General features: G+C 42.9%; 1 protein-coding gene across 7 annotated transcripts in view; it reads left to right on the forward strand.

Moving 5' to 3' along the window:
• Positions 1 to 21516, forward strand: part of AATK (apoptosis associated tyrosine kinase) — a 104308-nt gene that overhangs the window by 23125 nt on the left and 59667 nt on the right. The window lies entirely within an intron of this gene.

Below are 21516 nucleotides of genomic sequence, written 5' to 3' on the forward strand. Positions count from 1 at the left end.
CAGGAACAGATTCTTCCTGCAAAAGTTGAATCACCATTTATCAACTGTTCGGTTCCCCCTCCCCTTCCATCATTTTGGAAATTAGGGGTATGTGCAAAGAGTACCTGGGCATCTCGCATATGAGATAATTTGACATTTAAAGCGCAGTTCATACTAGTGTATGTGACATCTTCTGAGGGCATACCTTGCATGCAAACAAGGTATTTAGGTGGTGGCCACTCTTTAAAACATGACTTGTTTGGGGTGTGAGTGATTGAGGTTTTGAATTTCGTGCCTGGAAGTTCCCTTTAATTGCAGAAGAGATGGAATTTTATGTGGCTTATAACCCTTGCAGGCCTTTTGCTCTGCGTTCTTGTGAAGGTTGTATTGCGTAAAGTCGAGCAAAAGTGGGGTGAGGGAACCTTGTTGCCTTGCTGGGCCTTTCTCTGTGCTGGGTGTCAGTCTTGAATTGAAACTTCCCTTTGCTAGAGGTGATTGATTTTTTGACCCTGTTCAGCCATAAACCTTTTGGCTGGGTAATTGCTAGTCCTTGATTTGTGGATGAGCAGGAGCATGTTGACTCTGCAAAGTCAGAATTGTTGTATCCCAGAGGGACTTGCATCTTCTGGTGACAGGTTTCACTGCTTTCCTCAGCCAGGAATCCTGAAAGGTAGAAACCTAATCTCTACATCGGCATCCCAATTTGCTCCTGAAGTGCTTTTACATCCATTGTCTTCCTGGTGCCTTTTGCTTTTATCGTCTGAAATAGCTTCTGATTCTCATGGGTCCCTCTCCCCTCCACATGAAACTGCCACCTCATCTCTTTCCACTAATTTGTGTGCCCCTAGTCCTTATCTGCCACGCTGGTGGAAGATTGACTCAGTCGGCTATGAATGAAACATGAATTTGTTTTCAGTCCCTCCAAATGTCACTTTTATGTTCTCCACTGGATTTCTCATGTGAAAACAAACTGCCGTGTTCTGCCCTGATAATATGATCTTGGCACAGCTTTCTGGATTCCACTGCAGTTGCTACCTGGCAGGCCTGGAATGATGTCTTGGGCTCTGTAATGGCTTGAGTTTTCTCAAAAGGCATCTGTCCGATGAAAAACATGCAGAGGGATAGAGGATAGCACAAACAAACCAAACTCTGCCCTCACTGATAAATAAATTTATTCGGGTCCTGTCCTTTGCCTTATACAGTCTTCAGCAAAAATTGGTAAAATGCTGTTCAGCCAAATTTCAGTTTGTGCATATAGGAACTTGCAACTCCGTCATGTAGGCATTAGGGAATCGTATGTTATATAAGTAGCTATTTTGCAGCTTTTGTGTTAAATCTCAAGTGCATGCCCCAAATAAAAATGGACCTGTTTCCTTAGTTATGTATGTTTCTGTTGCAGTGTGTGAGCTGACCTTGCATTTCACCAATTTGGCCGCAGATGGAGGTTGATAAACAGAGAGGGATGCGATTACTTTGCTTTCATCTTCTAGGTGTTCATGTGGAAGGATTACCCAAATTTTCACAAAGGCTTTTGCAAGATCTCTTTCCTAAAAGCAGCATAGAAAGACGGTGTTGATCAGTGCAAATGAATGTATACTTTGGGTGGTGCTGGGTAGAATCATGTAATGCCTAAATAGTGTTAGCTTTTATCACTCATGAAAAAAGGTAATGACATAGTTTGTAAATAGCACCCTGGAACCATCAGCTCAGTCTGTTTAGCCACTAAAATAGCAAACATGGCTAGAGAGTGTTAGGAAAAGAATAATAAATAATACCAAAAGGATCAGAATGTCTTAATATCAATCATTTGATGTATTATGTGTTTACTTCTTGAATGATGCATGGTACTTTGGGTGCTTGTCTTTTAAAATACACGATGGACTTGGACATGGATACTAGTTACAGATGTTACATGGCACATATTCAGTATGTTGAAGGGTGTAAGAAAAATTCTCACCCTCTTTTTGTAGGGTCCCTTCCATCTTAGAAGAGAGAGAGTGAAGATAGAATAAGTAGTGTTGGTTGAAGAAAAGTGAATAGGGAACGTTTGTTTGATTTTACATAATGCTAAAGCTAAAGAAAACTCAGAAGTAACACCAAAACATTAAACAAATCTTACAAAAATAAGTCTGTGTTAGCGTTGTGCAGCTCTCTCCCACTAGAAGTGGTAAATTGCCAGCTGATCCTCTGTGGCCACAATTTGGTGGACTGATCTTACACTGACTGTGCACCAATGTGCAGCTGACCTCCATGATCTGCAGTGTGTCCTGGGTTGCTTACAACATCGGTTATGAACTACTCTGCAGCTGTGCCATGGGATCTGCATCATATGGTTGATGCAACCAATCATTTCCCAACTTATGCATAGCTTTGTGAACAATGTTATCCCTGAGCCATCCCATAGTACGTGATTTTGATTTCAGAGGCATATAGTGTAGGTGTATGAGAACAGGATATTGGATAGCATGGACTTTCTCTCTTCTCAATGAAGTTTTGGATGGGGAAATAGATAGATGGGTTATGGTCATATTCAGCGCCCGACTGATTGCCACATATTTGGTTTTTTTGGCGGTCAGATTGACTAATGATTTCTTGTTGGTTGTTTTGTTTTTCCTGTGCCTCAATGTACATGACTTGGATCACTTGCTTGAGTCTTAAGGAGAGGTTTGCTCTCGGGTTGTAGCAAAGTGTGTTAAGGTTACATGAACTGATCTGGGAACAAGGGAGACAGAGTTGCTTCATATAAGAGCAAGGGGATTGGAATAGGTGGCCTTTTATAGTTCGGTTCCTGTTCTCCTTCAGAACTGTGGCTCTGTACCGATGAGCCTGTGGTCCTCCAGCTGTTGGACTCACAACGGCCATCAGCCCCAGCCATTATGACTAGTGATCAGGGCCACAGGTTCCCCATTCCTGCTCTTTATATTGTGCATTGCTATATTATTGATCCGCTTATCGTTGATCATACAATGGGGGTGGCAATCAGCGAAGCCTTGCTGGTGCTTGCAGCTGTTTCTCTACAATTCCTCTCCACATTTTCCACTGATATTAGTTCTTATAAAAGGCTGAGTATGGAAGATAGTGGTTTGCCTAAGGCCACCTACTGGGTTCATAGCTGTGAAGAGATTTGATCAGGGGCCTTCCTGCCATATAGCTCACAGTCTTTGCCAGCTCTCAGACAGCAGAGGATTGTGAACTAATGAAACACAGCAATGCAGAAAGATTTTTAGCAGAGAGTCAAGGAATTAATAATTGCTTAAGTTATTAACCAGTGGTAAGCAGCTGGAAATTGGATCCACACAATCATCCCCCCCCCCAATGAGCGAGGTTTTGTTTTTACATTTGTCTCGTGGTTGAGATGCACATGTAAACCTGTCTTGTGAATGCTTCAACACATGTGGTCAGCACACGTTTACCGGGCTTCAGAAAACAAGCTGGCCAAATTCCAAAGCAGCCAGCAAATAGACTGCTTGATGCTGCATTCAAAAGATTGGTAAACATATGGTTCATTTGCAAGGTGACCGGTGCTGCATGGGTGTGGGAGGGAGGGGTAGGAAATTGATACGTGAATCTATTCCAGAAGTAGATGGCAAGGAATGGTGTGCACGTACTCTTATCAGAGCAATAACTTCAAGTCAGCATTAGACTCCCATAGTGTATTAGCTCAGGCATAGGCAAACCCGGCCCTCCAGACGTTTTGGGACTACGACTCACATCATCCCTAGCTAACAGGACCAGTGGTCAGGGATGATGGGAGTTGTAGTCCCAAAACAAATGGAGGGCCGAGTTTGCCTATGCCTGTATTAGCTTGTACACTGGCCTGTGTCTTTCAAGTTGAAGCCAGTATTGGGGATTTGCTTTGTTGAGCACTGGTAGAGCTGCATGTCGTAGTAGAGTTCCCACTGTCAGTCTTCGGAGCCCCCTTGTCCTTCCTGTTTCTCCTATTTGTTGTCACTCACAGATAATGTAACCTGAATAAGTGAGCAAATGAAGGAACAACAGCATTCGCTCACTTTGTTCTCTTTCATCCTTACGAACTAGGCCTGTGGGATTAAGGAAAGTGTATAGGTCAGGGGGAGCTGGGACCATTCAAGGAGGGGAGAGAATCTTGTCACCCCAAAGACCTAGAGCAGGTGCTCATATCAGCCCTTGCAAATGCAGAGATAATCGTTGCAGGTACATTTATTTGGAGCAGGAGAAAGGACCTGTGCTTGCTAAATGGTATCCTGCGCCCCTCAACTGAGACAAGGGGTGGAAGAGGTGTGCTGAGCATGGGAATGATGATCATGAAGGGACCTCAGTGACAGCTTATAGGCATTTACCTAGTGTCCTTTGGGGAAGAAATGGCTCTGCTTGGAATGCTTCTGGCTTGTCTGGAGCTGATAAGACCCAAATGTTCAGTAGTGATACAGTAGGTGGAGCAAAGAGGGGAAACATTTTGCTGGCACTATGATTGCCTCCCCAGGATCCTGCCTGCCTTACTTCAATGATATTCCTCTTTATGAATGTGCTGGCCAATTTTCTGACCCACCAGGAGCCCAGAGACAGAGAGGGAGGGATGTGCATCTATGACATGGGTAGGAAACTTAGGGTTTGGGGTACAGATAATAATAATAATATAATAAATTTTATTTATACCCCGCCCTTCAGGTTACATACGCTTCAGGTTACAGACTCCGCTAACCCAGAAATAGTGCCTCAGGTTAGGAACTTTGCTTCAGGATGAGAACAGAAATTGCGCGGCTGCGGCAGCTGGAGGCCCCATTAGCTAAAGTGGTGCTTCAGGTTAAGAACAGTTTCAGGTTAAGAATGGACCTCCAGAACAAATTAAGTTCTTAACCAGAGGTACCACTGTAGTGTCATTAATGAAAAAAAGAGTGAGGGCTGCTTGGCCTTAGCCCGTTAGTAGTGGGCAAACATGGATGAATCTCTCCATTTTAATTTCTCTCTCTTTCTCATTTTTTCTAGTCTTAAATTTGGTTCTCCATATTTCTGCAGCAATGTGCACTTATGAGAAAAAATAATCCTCCTGAAAATTCATAACCATTTTAGTGTGACTTTCTCCTAATAAACACATTTTTGTATGCACTTTTGACTAATATGCACATTTGGTATGGAGTTTTGATTAATGTACACATCTTTACAACAATTTCCCCTAATGTAATGCATTTGTGTATGTTACTTCCGCTAATTATATGCACCTGTATGCACTTTCCCATAATTATATGCATCTTTGTCCAGATTGTTTTGTTGGAGAACCGTGTTGCAAAAATTTGGAGCTGTGTGAATTTTTGAAGGATGCTGTTTTAGTTCATATATTTGTTCAAGGAGTGCAAACTAGGTAGTTTTGCATTAAAATGCAAATAAAACAAAATTGATTCTCCAAGTTTGCCTAGCTGAGGTAAATTTAGCAACATACCAGAGCTTCTCTTATTGGCCACCTGCTTATACCTGCAGGCACCTATGAGCAGTAGCTAGTGGTAAAGGATACCGATTGTGAACACCCATGACCCCTTCGTGCTTGCAAAGAGTACCCCTTCTGTGCTGAATCTAATACTGATGATGCTTGAAGAATGGGTCACTCCACTAGTTACTTGGCACAAATGCTGTTAAAAGCGGAACTCTTTTTTAAAAAAATAATTGCTCTTACTATATTTTATTTCCATTAACTGTCCCTCATGTGAAAAGCTAAAAAGGCAACAGTAAATTTTTCACATTTATAAAAATCCTTTCCTAGCATTATTAAACAGTTAAAATGATCAATTGCACTTCTTTGAAAAGTTAATTTAATTGTTGCACAAAAACAGTTAATTTGTTTCTGTAATTATCAAAAGTATTAAACCTGTTGTTGATTAAAGTATTTTTGCTGTTACTGTTCTAATAACAACTAAGCAGCAACAACAATAAAATGAAGATGACTGGGCAATCCTAAAAATGCTTGACTGTTATATCACAATATTTGATCGCTCAGTGGGCCAAGTTTCTTTTGCCCGGCTTAGGCCATCTCTGTTTTCTTTTCATTCTCATGCAATCTGTGCTTTGTTAATAAAAAATAAATAAATCTCAGAGCATTCCCTGTTGGTTGATTTGTGCCTGGAGCACTCCGTGTGTATTCCTGAGCCCAAATGTCTTTTGCATTTCCATTGGAATTTGGCTATCTCCAGAAATGGCGATGACATTAGCATGGCTTAATTTGCAAGTGAGACTTGGTAATTCACATCTCAGACTCAGGAATGTGTGACAGTTTAGTAGCAGGCAGATGATTTTCATTGTCAGCAAACTGATGATAGTCTTGAAAGTGGATGGTGCGGAAGAATGAGTCCCAGGCGCTGGCTCTGAGCTGAGTATCTCCTGGTTCTGACTACTTGACTGGCAGGAGGTTTAAAGGTAAAGGGACCCCTGACCATTAGGTCAAGTCGTGACCGACTCTGGGGTTGCAGCGCTCATCTCGCTATGTTGGCTGAGGGAGCCGGCGTATAGCTTCCGGGTCATGTGGCCAGCATGACGAAGCCGCTTCTGGCAAACCAGAGCAGCGCACAGAAACACCGTTTACCTTCCCGCTGGAGCGGTACCTATTTATCTACTTGCACTTTGACGTGCTTTCAAACTGCTAGGTTGGCAGGAGCAGGGACAGAGCAATGGGAGCTCACCCTGTCGCGGGGATTTGAACCGCTGACCTTCTGATCGGCAAGTCCTAGGCTCTGTGGTTTAACCCACAGTGCCACCCACATCCTGGCAGGAGGTTTATGAAGTGCATAAAAATGGGGCTCCCGTTCATACTTTGAACTATGTGGGGGGCGGCTGAAAATTTCTCAGTCAAAACCCAACTTCATTCTGCTTAGACTGAGGTATTATCAGCCATCTCTTGCACATAGCTTGTTCCCAGGGGCCTTGCTGGGATTAGCTGATAAGGGATTCCATGATGCATGATATAAAATAAAACACCTCTCCCAAAAGATGCTAGGCTGGGCCAAAGAGAGAAGAGTTGGGTTGTAGGAATGGTTTCTTACAGGCACTGAGTTGGCTTTGCTTATTGGAGTTCCCTTTGACCTCAGCGCCTAGGACTTGCCGATCGCATGGTCGGCGGTTCGAATCCCCGTGGCGGGGTGCGCTCCTGTCGTTCGGTCCCAGCGCCTGCCAACCTAGCAGTTCGAAAGCACCCCCAGGTGCAAGTAGATAAATAGGGACCGCTTACCAGCGGGAAGGTAAACGGCGTTCCGTGTGCTGCGCTGGCTCGCCAGATGCAGCTTGTCACACTGGCCACGTGACCCGGAAGTGTCTGTGGACAGCGCTGGCTCCCGGCCTTTAGAGTGAGATGAGCGCACAACCCTAGAGTCTGGCAAGACTGGCCCGTACGGGCAGGGGTACCTTTACCTTTACCCTTTACCTTGGTGTTTGTCTCCATCCATGGTTTCTGGGGGGTTTTTTGCAGTAGCTCTTCAGACCTGAGTACAGTGGTACCTCGGGTTAAGTACTTAATTCGTTCCGGAGGTCCGTACTTAACCTGAAACTGTTCTTAACCTGAAGCACCACTTTAGCTAATGGGGCCTCCTGCTGCCGCCGGAGCCCGATTTGTGTTCTTATCCTGAAGCAAAGTTCTTAACCTGAAGCACTATTTCTGGCTTAGTGGAGTGTGTAACCTGAAGCATATGTAACCTGAAGTGTATGTAACCTGAAGTGTATGTAACCCGAGGTACCACTGTACTCAGCTTAAAGTTGTTTGGAACTTGTACTTGTTGAACCTTTGTGGAGCTGGGTACCTGTTTTTCCCAAGGTTGAGATGTTTTCTGTCTGGCATCTCCACCATCCTAGGCGGTGTAGTTTGTGTATGGTTACACCCCTTTGTGGAAAAGTTTATAGGCCACCTGCAAGGCCAAGTTATAAGATAACCAGGCGGGAGCAGGTGGATGGAATGAGTTCCAAAAGGCCAGAAAGAAAGCAAACATGGTACTTCCCCCCCCCCCCAAGGAAAAGTACTAAGAACAATACAGCAATTATAAATACTGTATGTACCTTGGTTTGAATGGCTGGTAGGTTTCAGGAAAAATGAATAAAACAATCAAATTGTGAAGACTTAGCTTAAAAACATGGGAAGGGGAGGGTAAAAGCTATTGTGGATCTACTAAGAACAAGTCTACCAAACCCACATTTTGAAGGCTAGGACTAGAATCCAAAACTCCCTCCCCCACCCTGTTACAGATATCCCCCCCCCCCCGGATTGCCACATTTTCTGACATTAGCGGTCAGTTTGAAATTTTTTGATAGAGAACTGTGGTCAGAAGAAATGGATCTTGCCCATATGTATTTTTCATCTGTTTATGGTTGTCTTGAGGACAGAGCCCAGATGTCAGGAGAGATATGGAGCTGCCACTGTTACTTTGGGGAGGGAACATTGCTCAACGCAGAGGAGTTCTCAGGTTCAGTTCCTGGCATTTCCAGTTCAGGTAAGCAGAACCCCCAACTTAGGACCCTGGCCAGAGTAAGCAGAACTAGGGTAGAAGGATAAATTGTGTGACTCTGGTATAAGGGATACATTCAATGCAGAATTGAACCCCACCCTCCTGCCCATCAGCTGATGTCATGAGTAGTGTCAGCTGACTGAGGGGTGGATGCTGTTTTGGAAAAATGGCCTTATGGGTCAAATTGGACCCCTCTGGCAGGCCAAGATTAGGCTGCAAGTTTCCCACCCCTGGGGTGAATCATGAGGGGCTTTTGCCATAGTGGAACCATAAGCAACTACCTGGCACTGACACCAGTTTATTTATTTCGTTTATATTCCATGGTGTAATTGACAGTGACATTCATAGGTTTAGCATATAGTCTGTATCCAAACCTAGACCTGCCAAGCTTCAGCAAGGTTGCTGCATCATGTATCCCATGACTAGACTGAGAATTCCAGAACGTTGCTGATCCCTTTTGAAAGTAGGGCTCAAAGACAGCTGTTTGTCAGTGACTTAAAGACTTCTTGGGATCAGCCACACTCCAGAGTTTCTGATCAAGAGCTTGGCTCTGGAGTGTATCTGATCCCAGATGAAAGCAGGGCTTGAAAACAGCACCAACCAAGTTGGCTGGCTAGAATCTTGCTTTGCAGCAAGTCTTGAACTCAAGCCATGCTGCAGAGCAAAAACGGTCCACCTGACAGCATGGGGATATAGGTGACTGATAGGTGGGCAGCCCCACCCACCTGTCAAAGTGACCCACTGGGGATGGAGGATCTTGGGATCTGGCCCACCAGCTAGATCCTGTCCCTCACGCTCCCTGCATCCATGCATACACTCAACAAGAGCTAGTATTTCTGTCCCCGTCTACATCAGGGAAACTGATGTCCCAAGCAAGGAGAAGAGCAGAATTGAATGTGTGTTGATGGTGGCTGTTCTTATTTGCTCATGGATCCAGCATCTTAAAGCTGAGAATCTGATTTGGCTTAGGGCTCTATAAATAACTTTCTTTGGTCATTGCTTCCTCGTTCCTCCTAGGCCCTAGGGGGAGGCAGGAGTTGGAACATTAGGGCATCAATAAGGCATTGATTAAGTCAGGAAAGGTTTGGAGCAATGTGGCTGATAAGTGACAGGTAGCTGCTATTGCTACATCAACCGTTTACCTTAAATAGGTTATTTATAGGCAGGGCTTGGATAAGGGCCAGAAATTGTTGGCAACCTTTGTGTGTGCTGTAGGACAGTATGTGCTCTTAATGCAGCAGTGTTTTTCTGTCTATAAAATTGTTGCAGGTTGGATGGATGGTTGTGGAGGGAAGCGGCAGAGAACGTTTCATGTCAGTGTTATTGGCTTCTCTGCATATGACACGGGGAAGAAACATATAGCCCAGAATTATTACTTCATCAGAAATGCAACCTTGTTTTAAAAGCACAGTGTGAGTGAGCTGCTTGTGAGCATTTTTTAGTGCCACAGGTACAAAGGCTGAAATATTGATTTAGTTGGAAGAATGTGAACCATGTGCTCTGAGTGTTTGGATGCAAAAATAAATTTTCTTATTGGAATATTGGTGGGAGGGAGTTTGAGGACTTCTGGTTTGAATCTGCCCAGCACAAGTGTGATAGGTGTTTGAATGCCCTTTTGTACTCCTTCATGTAAGGGAAAGAATGATGAGAGCATAGATTCCCCGCCCTGACATTTTCAATGTGTGGTTAGTGGCTGGAGTAGGAATTCTAAGCTGCATTAGTGATTGTGAATTGAGGGTGGTGCTTTGTTCTGTACAGCTTCAGAGACCGCATAGCAATGCCATGTTCACATGAATAATTGCTGCAGCTTAACAAACTCTTAATGTGTTTTGCCTTGAACCTATATGCATTTTCTTGAAATTAAGTCCCATTGATTTCAGTAGAGCTAACTTCCAAATCAATGTGCTTTGGCACATATGCACTTAGGCGCATAAATTGCCCACTTTTTTTGTTATCACTGAGACTGCATTCGTATGAAAAGATTTGCAGACTGCGTTAGGTATTCCAAAAGGGTTATTCAGAAAGATTACTTTGCAGAGTTCACGTGTTCATTATTCACAGGAACACATTTTCCACAAGGAGGACCATATTTGCAGAAGTCGTGTTTGTCAGCTGACTCCAGAGTGTAGCTCTGTTCTACTTTTCAGAGAGGGAGAGCCCTCTTTTCTTTTTGGTGAAACACAGGAGTGGAGCAGGTTTGGTTCTGGTAACATCATTTATGTAAACCACACTGTTCAGGAAATGAGGTACTACCATGAGTCTACTACTGGCATGATTTGTGCAAAACAGCCCAGATCAGTTATAGAATTGTTGCTTGGCAGAAGGCTCTTATTTGTACCTTGATGATTTGACAGATATCATAAACATGCAGTAGGCAGAGTTTATCTGAGCTGGCCAATCCCAGGTCCTGTTATGTCTCAGAGCCATTTAGGAGCTACTTGGTGAGCATGAGTTCCCTTCTTACCAAGGATCTTGGGCAGACGGTGTCTCTTGAATTCCAAGGCAAAGCACAATGAAATTCAGAGCAAAAACATTTAATTCAAAAGAAACAAGAAGAATAGAAAACCAAGTAAAATAAGAATGCAGAAAAGCAATTTCTACTATTCTTGAGCTAATCGCTATTCCACAGAGGAGGCAAAACAGTTTGGAGCATGTTTACTTTAATTTACAGTGTCAGAAAAATCAGTTTTCTGTGTAGAAACACAAAACCCCTGACACATATCCAGTGAGAGCAGTCCCAAGGATGTTCATCTTTTATATTACCACTGAGAGCCCATTGTAATCCACAGAAGTAATTGCCAAGCCTTTTGATGTGGAAATAATATTTCCCATTTCCCTTATTCCATCTGCATTCTTTCCTAACAACACTTGAGTTAGATGCAAGGGCATATTCCATCCAAAGTTAAGGACTGTTAACTCATATTGATTTCAATAACAGTGTTCAGCACGGACATGAGTTTTTCTCCCACTGAAACAAACAGGATCTAAAATTGCTTGACCATGGCTTGATTATGTGGCAAGTGTTAACCAAACCCATTCTTGCTGGATCTCCATATCAGTATTGACTGTTGAGAGTTATGTGATGTCTGTCTGGATCTTATTTGTTTTCTTGGTGAAATATTTTTGAGTTATACTTCTGTTGTTATTGTGTTTCACTTTCAACTGAAAAACGGAAAAAAGACTCATAAATTGTAAATCACAGAGTGGTGTGACCACATTTGTCTGGTACCGCAAAGATAAAAAAAGAATCTTGTGCTCTCATTTTTAGTGTGTTTTTAGATCTTTGGCGCCAGTTTCCCCTGTGCAGGGTTTCGGCTGTTTTTATTCTGATTTTATTATGGTTCTCATGGTTTTATGTCGGTTATGTTGCTATTTTTAAATATATGTATCATATTATTTGATTGTGTTTTTGCATTTTATTGATTCATAACTTCCGAAGCCACCCAGGGAACTTTGTTGATACATAAATAATATTTATTGTGGAGTAAGCTTTTGTGGATTCATTAAGTGAGAGTGTTATAAACGCTCATAATATTGTAACATTCAAGATCCTTTTCAGCAGCAGACATAGATTAACAAAAGGAGAATTTTAGCAGAAATACATAAATGTCTTTAGAGAATATCAAACAGTATTTTTCAGCAAATGGAAACACAGGTTTAGCATTTCAATGGCACAGTAGCAGCTTGAGTTCCAAAGGGGATTAAGATATGTATACAGTTAAACACTTGTCACTGATACCTTTTCTTTAAAGAGAAATTGCTTCCTTCTCAATGAAAGAAGTATAGGGGTTAACATGTGCTAAGGGTTTGATAAAATGAAATAACTATAAGAAGGGGAATGAAAGTAGGAGGAAGCAGCAGTGATATGTACTAATTTTAAAGAGCCCCTCTTTAAAAATAAATACTTGTGTTAACTGCTTATTCATGAGAATTCTGTTAGAATATCTTCCTTAGAGAGCATTACTGATCCTTTGCTAGGAAACAGAGCAGAAGAGAGTTCTGGGTCATCCTCCTTCACTGAACATGCATTTCCTTAAGAGGAAAAAAAATGGGACAAGAACTTCTGCTTGTAAAGAATATTTGAACAGTACTGTACTGAAGGAAGATGACTGTAGCAGAGTACAATACAGCCGTTGTTTGATCCTGGCCTATCAGTTTTAGACAGCCAAATATTCTACCTCTGATAATAGCATCGCCCTAATGTTTCAGGTAGAACGCAGGTGGCGCTGTGGTCTAAACCAGTGTTCCCCAACCTTGGGTCTCCAGCTGTTTTTGGACTACAACTCCCATCATTCCTCGCTAGCAAGACCAGTGGTCAAGGATGATGGGAATTGTAGTCCGAAAACAGCTGGAGACCCAAGGTTGGGGAACACTGGTCTAAACCACAGAGCCTAGGGCTTGCCGATCAGAAGGTCAGCAGTTCGAATCCCCGCGACGGGGTGAGCTCCTATTGTTCGGTCCCAGCTTCTGCCCACCTAGCAGTTCGAAAGCACGCCAGTGCAAGTAGATAAATGGGTACCGCTCCGGTGGGAAGGTAAACGGTGTTTCCGTGCACTGATCTGGTTCACAAGAGGCTTAGTCATCCATGATCCAGAAGCTGTCTGCGGACAAACGCCGGCTCCCTCGGCCAGTAAAGTGAGATGAGCGCCGCAACACCGGAGTCGTCCACAACTGGACTTAACGGTCAGGGGTACCTTTACCTTTAATGTTTCAGAAGAAAGGTAGGGTGGGATTGGGAAGTTTCTCTTTCTCCCCCAAAAAGCGTTTTTCCTATTTCCAAAAGAGAAGATTTTGTGTGACTTCACTACCACGGCATAGATTCTAGCACAGGATGTATGCATACCTGCCTAACTGGAAAACAGTGGTGATTAGTGGTATAGGTGGAAAAACAAAAACGCAGGAGGGTGCTTGGTAGCTTTGACCGTACCCTGGATCCCCTGTTTTTAAGTGTGACAACCCTCTGCCTTCCTTCTCAAGTCTCCATGTATACTAGGTCTTTTCTCATATGGTTAAGGTGGGACAGGAGCGTATTGACAGCACTGAGATATTCTATACACCCCTCCAAAGAGACACACACAATGCGTATTTAAGTGCTATGGGTAGGTTGTGCTAAGCAGCTCTAGTTCATTGTTGTTTGTGAATACGAAGAGATAGAGACAGACATTCAACAGCAGCTCAGTTCCCAAAATACAGGACAGATTTCCAAAGCAATGCTGAGCACATGTTGCTAGGTCCTTTGGATTTCCAGGTGTTCAAGATTTCCAAATACCTTGCTTTTGGAGCACTGAGTAAACGGAGGACAGAACTGCATTGGAAATAAATCTTTTTAGAAAACTTAGTGGAACTGTGACGATTTGTGATGGGATTTGCGCTTTTGCTGTAAAGGTTTTTGCTACGGAGGGGAATGGGGGAGTTGGGGGTGCAGGTAGGAAATGACTTGTGGCATCAAAGCTGCATCAAAGAAGTTCACCATGGAGTGGTTGGCAGGAGAAGGGTACTTTTCTTTGTTTCTGGGCAGTTTCTTGCTGCAGTGCTGAGAACAGTTTGCTTTGCAAGCACTGCACTGCAGCAGCAGTAGGAGCAGCAGCAAAAGGTTGATTCCTCTTGGATGTTCACAGCCTTAGAGATTAAAGTAGAGATCTGTTAAAAGGAAGAAGGTGAAAGCCATATTGTGTGGCTGTTTGGGTGGTGCATTTTTTTTTTTTTGCTGACATGTCTCTGGCCCTTGATGCTCTCACAGTGCTCTTCCTTGCTCTCCTCCACCCCCCACCCCGCCCCTTCTTCAGCCTGGCACGGGTGATTACCTTTTGGATGATGACAATACAAATTCCTGTCAAAGCAAATTAAGAGAAATTAATACAAGAGTTTTGAAATGGCTCAGATCTCTGGAATTGTTCAGAGCACAAATTATGAGTCATGCAATCCTGCCTTTCCCTGGCTGTACGGAATGCAGTGAGCTGAAAAGCCCTGGGTGCTGGAGTGTGGAAATGATGGTTTGCTCTGGCCATTGCACTGAACTTGCTGTGTTTTGTACAAAAAAGGCTTTGGATGTATGAAGTTTGCAGGCCTTGTTCATAGGGTGGCCACTTATGCATCAAAACCATCCCCAAAGGAAATGCATCACCAACAGAAGAGAGAGTGCATATTTGTATAAAATCTGCGTGTGCCAATTTTTATGCGTGCATGCAAATATTAAGATGGTTACTCTGATTTGTAGGGAAGACTGTGACCAGTTGACCTGTGTGCCTGCTCAGTTTGCATTCAGGTGCTAACTGTTCTTGGACAACTTCAAGGCCCATGCTACTCTCACTGAATAGAAGACTTTCCTTCGTAAAGTAAGAGACATGGCCACCCTTGTTTGCACTAGTAGGCCCTGGTGCAACTTGATGTTCACATAGCATCTCAATGAGCCTGATCTGAATGTAGCTACATCCTCCCACCCTCTCTCTTAAGTATGGACAGGGGAGGAAGCCACTGTTATAAGAAAAAAAACCTGCTCCCTGTCCCTTATGGGGTACCCAAGAGCCCGTATAGAGTCCTTATGTAGGTTCTCTATCGGCAGGAGAAAATAACAGAGGCCATTGAGAGAATATTGAGAAGCAAGGCAGCTGGTAAGCCTGATCTTTATTAACTGTTGCAACAGGATGCTCACAACCACATGCAGGAGGCAGGAGGAACCCAGAACATTGGTGTGCAAGCCCTTATATAGACATTTGAAATTGCCCACCCTGGAGCCCAAGACCACTCCCCAATACTGTTACGAAAAAGGAGCAATGCAGACTTGAATCAACAAATACATCATACATACATCACAGAAGGGGCGGTCTACAACAGATTCCTGTCTGGCAGGAAACCTGTTGATGGGTTTACCTGGCTGTTAACGGGTTTACCTGGGCAGCCTGGCTATTCTTTTGTGATGATAAATACTTAAAAAAAAAATTCCTTCCAGTAGCACCTTAGAGACCAACTGTTATTGGTATGAGCTTTTGTGTTCATGCACACTTCTTCAGATAAATACTTAATACCTGAGTCCAGGTCACAGGCTCACCCTATTCATATCTGAAATGTGCCCTTAGGGCAGGATTTGTGACCAAAAAGACAGTGGGGAGGCTTTTCCCATTTCCTCCCTCCTTGCAGAGAAACATTTGAGGTCAATTTGGGAGAGACAAAATGGTTTCAGGACGTTTTCCCCCTGTGCTGTTTCAGACATGCAGTTTATATATTTATGTATGTGTTTGCTTGGTATATTTATTTTATATCTTAGACCTTATAATTCTCATAACACCGCCATACTCAGAGTCCAAAGCAGACTCATCTGATTCATTCCAGGTGGATTATGAACCAAATTAGATCAACGGCCCATTTCAGAATCCACATTCCAGCAGATTCCTTTCTATGCTAGAGCCATGTTTTTTCAGTACAATTTCCTGGGAGAGCAATTGAATGTCATCAAATCCTGTTGGCTCCCAAGGGGACTCGCTGTATATGTATTCAAAGTGTGCGGCAGACATTCTAGGCTGTAGGTGGCTGGATGCCATGATTTTGAAGCTTGGGGGGGGGGCTTGCCAGACCTTACAAATCCACCCAAATCCAAAGCTGCGTGTTATGTATATGGACATCAGTTGTTTGCCTTCTTGTTTTTGAGTTTAAAAAATTATTTTCGGAAATAGCAACGGACACTTAATTTAAATCTAAACTTTTCTCTTTTACTTTCTTACTAGTATTCTAATAACAGCCTTTGAGTTACACTGAAGGTGTTTTGGCATGGAAGTGAGCAGCACACATTTCCTGTGCACCTTTCCCCTGGAAAATTATCTCTCTTTCCTCTTGCCAAGCAGCACTGATAATAAGGTATCAAATTGCCTGAACGGTAGCTGTGCCAAATGTGCTGTGTAGATCTCCTGATTAAGTTATCTGTTGGATATGAAGCTGATAGGAAATAGATCCAAGTATTTATTTGTTACAGCTACAGTATGTAGGACGTAGAAAAATGAATGAGAAGACATGATGTCTTTGGATTCACTAGACCCTAAGAAGGCCAACACTGTGCTACGTAGCCAGATAGAACAGTAGAATCATGGAATTGTAGAGTTGGAAGGGACCCTGAGGATTATCTAGTTCAACCCTGCAATGTGGGAATATGCAGCTGTCCCATATGGGGACAGAACCTGCAACCTTGGCATTATCAGCATCATGCTCTAACCCAACTGAGATAGTCAAACCTAACAATGGAAATCTATGCCAGTTGGTAAATGAAGGGGTTAAGGACCACATCTTTGGTTGTCTTTATAAAGTAGTGTTGAGATGCATACATTACTTCTATTCTTTACATGTTTTCTGTAAAAAAAACACCATAGTCTGTGACACCAGTGTTTCCTACAGCCATCATAATATGTGGTGCTGCCCTTCTTTGTATTCTTAGTTTAACCTCTCGTCCATCTGCTTGCATGTGATCCTTTTTTTTGTGAATGTCTTCATGGTACCAGATTTTGTTATAAGCATTTTCCTGGCTGCTTCTTCCATCTTCTTGACATTTCTTTAAAAACTCTAGAGGAAAACATTAGGAGAAGCACCATCTCCAATTTTTCTCCCCCCAATTGATGCACAGTTTAAGCCACAAAATATAATAATACTAATAATACAGTAATAATAATAATAATTTTAAAAAAAATATTTCTACCCCACCCATCGGACTGGGTTTCCTCAACCACTAAGGGTGGCCTCCAACAAAAGATTAAAATATGTAGCATTTATAAAGAGTAGCAGTTCACATAATATGTTTTAATACATATTTATTGGGAGGAAAGTGCAAATACATAAATAACAAATTTGTGGCCAGATATTAAACTGAAGCAGGAAAAAAAATACAACCAACTGTATAACAATCTTTTGTGTTAGGTAATCTAAAATTGTGCGAGAGATGGAAATGTGAATTCAGCCTGGGATTTTCTCTTCTTTCTCCTATAGAATATCTCCTCAGTTTCCTCTACAGTGGTACCTCAGGTTACAGACGCTTCAGGTTACAGACTCCGCTAACCCAGAAATAGTACCTCAGGTTAAGAACTTTGCTTCAGGATGAGAACAGAAATCGTGCTCCGGCGGCAGGGGAGGCCCCATTAGCTAAAGTTGTGCCTCAGGTTAAGAACAGTTTCAGGTTAAGAACGGACCTCCAGAACAAATTACCATAAGTTCTTAACCCGAGGTACCACTGTATATCCGTTTATAAAATGGAAAACATCTAGCTTGTTTTCAGCAAGTGCTCTGATAAAAAATCAAGAAAAGGTTCTTTTCTCACAAGGGAAGGAAGATTCAATGTTCCATATATTCAGTATTTGCAATTTAAGCATTTCTTTATGCAACTTTGGAATAAAAGTAGCAAATTCAAAGGGCCAGGACCTAACACGAATGGAACGCTTGCTGCTCCTAGCCCTAGAGAGTCTATTTCCTCAGTGAATATCCTTGCAAGGTAAATCCCCACATTGCAGAGGGAAGCTGAGGGTAACAGAATAGCAGTTTGCTCAAGCCCACACAGGTTTAGATTTATTAAATGTCTATATTTCTCCCCACTATAAAAAGTCTCAAAGCGATTTACAACCAAAATAAAAATGCATAAATATATTTAAAACATAATCAAAATATAAACATCTAGTTGCTGGTGCTGGATAACAGAAACATCTTTGCCTAGAAGTGAAACGATGAAATGGTTGTCTGTAAGTGGGCCCTGCTGTGGGGAGAGTACAGTGGTACCTCAGGTTACATATGCTTCAGGTTACATACACTTCAGGTTACAGACTCCACTAACCCAGAAATAGTGCTTCAGGTTAAGAACTTTGCTTCAGGGTAAGAACAGAAACCGTTCTGTGGCGGCGTGGCAGCAGCAGGAGGCCCCATTAGCTAAAATGGTGCTTCAGGTCAAGAACAGTTTCAGGTTAAGAACGGACCTCCAGAACGAATTAAGTACTTAACCCGAGGTACCACTGTATTCTGTAGCTGGAGCTCTCATTGTGACCCCCTGGACCACCCTCAGAGGTGGCACACAGAGAAGGTCCTCAGATTATGAACTCGGGATCTTGGCAGGTTCATAAGGGGCAAAGTGGTTTTTTATAATGTTTAGGGGTCCCAAGCTGCATAAAGCTTTAAATGTCAAAACGAGCACTTTGAATTGAGCCTGGAAACAAATTGGCTGCCAAGGCAGTCAGAGCAGAACTGATGTCCACACCTCCTTGCGCCAGCTAACAATCGATCTTACAAGTTCTTCACCAGCTGTAGCTTTCAAACCATCTTCAAAAGTTGCACGGTCTACAACACACTGCAGTAGTCTGATTTGGAGGTTACCAGAGCTAGGCTATCCCTATCCAGATAGGGTCATAACTGGGCTGAAGGCACTCAGTACCACTGAGGCCACTTGTGCTTCCCATTATAGTGTTGGATCTAAGGGTATCCCCAGACTGTACATGGGCTCCTTTAAGGAGAGTAACCGCACCCAGAACACAATGCATTCCATCCATCCTGAGAGGGGAACCACCTGCTAACAGTGTCTGTCTTACCTGGATTGAGCTTCAGTTTGTTGGTTTTCGTCCAATCCATTATCAAGGCCAGACACTGATTCAGCACATCCACTGCCACACCTGCTTGAGTTGTAAAGGAGAAATAAGAGTTGTATGTCATCAGCATACTAATGAAAGCGCACTCCAAAACTCTGGATGGTCCTATTCAGTGGATTTCATGACAGATGTTAAACAGAATGGTGTATAAAATTGCAGGCTTCATGGGGCCAAACAACATATCCCAAGCCAATTCATTCTCCCCAGAAAGATACCGTGGTTGATGCTACTGAAAGCTACCAAAATCAATAGGAACATGCTCCCAACCTCCTCTCTCCTGATAGGCTAACTAAGGTGGCAAAACTGGGCCTGAAGCCCAGTTGAAACACATACAGAAAATCAGTCTCTTCCAGCCTAACCCACAATCAGTTATGCTGCGGTGGGACTTTCAATAGAAGTTTCCATGGCTTCCATACTTGCCACTGCTAGACGGGGATAAGAAAAGCCCTGATGTCTCTTAGACAGTCAACTGAGCACCAGGGTTAAATCCTACCCAGAGTTTCAGAATCCTATTAATTTTAGCATAAGGCAAATGGAAAGCAAATGGAACTGCCTATAGATCAGGAATTTTGTTTCCTTATGTTCTTTTCAGCTCAGTTTCCTTTAGCTCCCTGCTTGACAAACTTGGCAAAGTAGAACATAATGCTGTGCCGTCTTGCTTACTGGTTTTATTTTTGGCTTCATCCTGCTTTTGTACACTAAACTAGAAAAAAATTGTGTGTGCCTCCTATTCCTCCATTTTAAATAGATTGTTTCTGCATGGAAACAATCTCCAGTGTATGTGTATATGCATCCTACTGCTAAAATGGCCCCAACAGGGCCATTGGATGGTATAAAACAACTGCTGTTGCATCTTAGCCGAATGAGGTGCACATAAAATCAACCTGAACCATTATTTTTGGTGTGTATTTTAAAAATATTTACATAGCTGAGAGTGAGTGTGGTAAAAAGAAGTACTAAATCATTTTCTTTGTGCAGAGAACACTTTCTTGTGGATATGCTAACATTCACACCGTAGATTTAATACCCTGCCCATCTGGCCAGGTCTCCCCAGCCACTCTGGAGTTTTTTTTAAGGGTGCTGAGAGTTGTTCAGAGACCCCTATTCTCCTCACACAGCGACAATTCCAAGACTTCTCCGTGAGGAGGGATTGATTGTTAAACCACTCTGGGAACTATAACTCAGCAAGGGGAATAGGGATCTCCTAACAGCAGCTCAGCACCTCTTAACAAACTGCAGTTCCCAGAATTCTTTTGGGAAGCCATGATTGTTAAAAGTGGCATAATAGTGCTTTAAATGTGTGGTGTGAATGTGTTGTCATACTTGGTGGCTGGAAGGAATCTTTGCCATATTGGATTGGCTGCAGGCTTGGTGATGTATGTGAAGAGGGAGGGTTGCCATCTCCCAGAATGCACCATGGCTTGTTCATTTGAGCCAGCTGTATGTGTTTTGCTATGCTTATTTCTTGTCTTATTTGGCAGAGTTCAGGCTCTTATCTATTCTGTTGCCTCACATTTTTAGTTCAGTGTTGAGTAAAACCAGACAATAAATTATTGTTGCCTTTAATGATGTGTGCCTGTGCCAGCATGGACATGTAGAAGGTTTCTCAGGTGACCATGAGGAAGAACCTAACTTAATTTAACAGCTGGAAGCTGAGATAAATTCCTTTGCATCTAGGGATATGGCATGGCAAAGACACGTTTGATAAACCTGTTGACGTGGCAACCTTTGAACTTCAGCCAGCTCTTTATTCCAGAACGTTTCAGTCACTTTCTGTATTGAGGTCTGTGATGGGATTCTCAACCCTTCCTGCACCCTTGTTTAGGCTGTGCACTGTTAAGACTGAATGTCAAAACGCATGCTAAAGATAAGCTTCATGTGGCAATCTGATGTCACTCTTCATGAAATGATGTCTTCACTTGATAAGCAAGTTCACTTTTCCAACGAAGCAATGTGAGATCTTTGCCCTGATGCGCCTGTTTTCCATCAGTGCATACAGTTGACAGCCTATGCTAGCTGAAATACTTGCTTCTTAAGTGATATAAGTAGATTTTTATCTCATTTGTTTATCTTAACCTTGTTGTAAGTGCTGTAACAGCTAAGTGAAGTTGCAGGAGCACTTAGGCTTAAACTAAATATGACAATGGCAGATACACCACACAGGAGGGGATTGCCAGCCTTCATGCCTCATAAGCCCCACCAGGTCTTTCAGTTGGCTTGCAAGGCTATTTTGCCCAGGCCATTCCCACCTCTCACTTACCTGAGACTGTCAGGCGTGGGGCAGGTAAACCTTCAGCTGCAAAGGAACAATTGGGAACTTGACACTCCTGATTGTTTCCTTGCAAGTGTAGCTTGTGTTTAACGCTTGTGGATTAGCCTTGTAGCTTTAATTGCCACCATGGTGCTAGGATTAGATTACTATTTAACCTTTTTGCTGTAGGTGGTTATAGCTACTCAGCTGCTTCCTGGTTATGAGA

Source organism: Podarcis raffonei, chromosome 2 (assembly GCF_027172205.1).
Source record: "Podarcis raffonei isolate rPodRaf1 chromosome 2, rPodRaf1.pri, whole genome shotgun sequence".
Classification (NCBI taxonomy): Eukaryota; Metazoa; Chordata; class Lepidosauria; order Squamata; family Lacertidae; genus Podarcis; species Podarcis raffonei.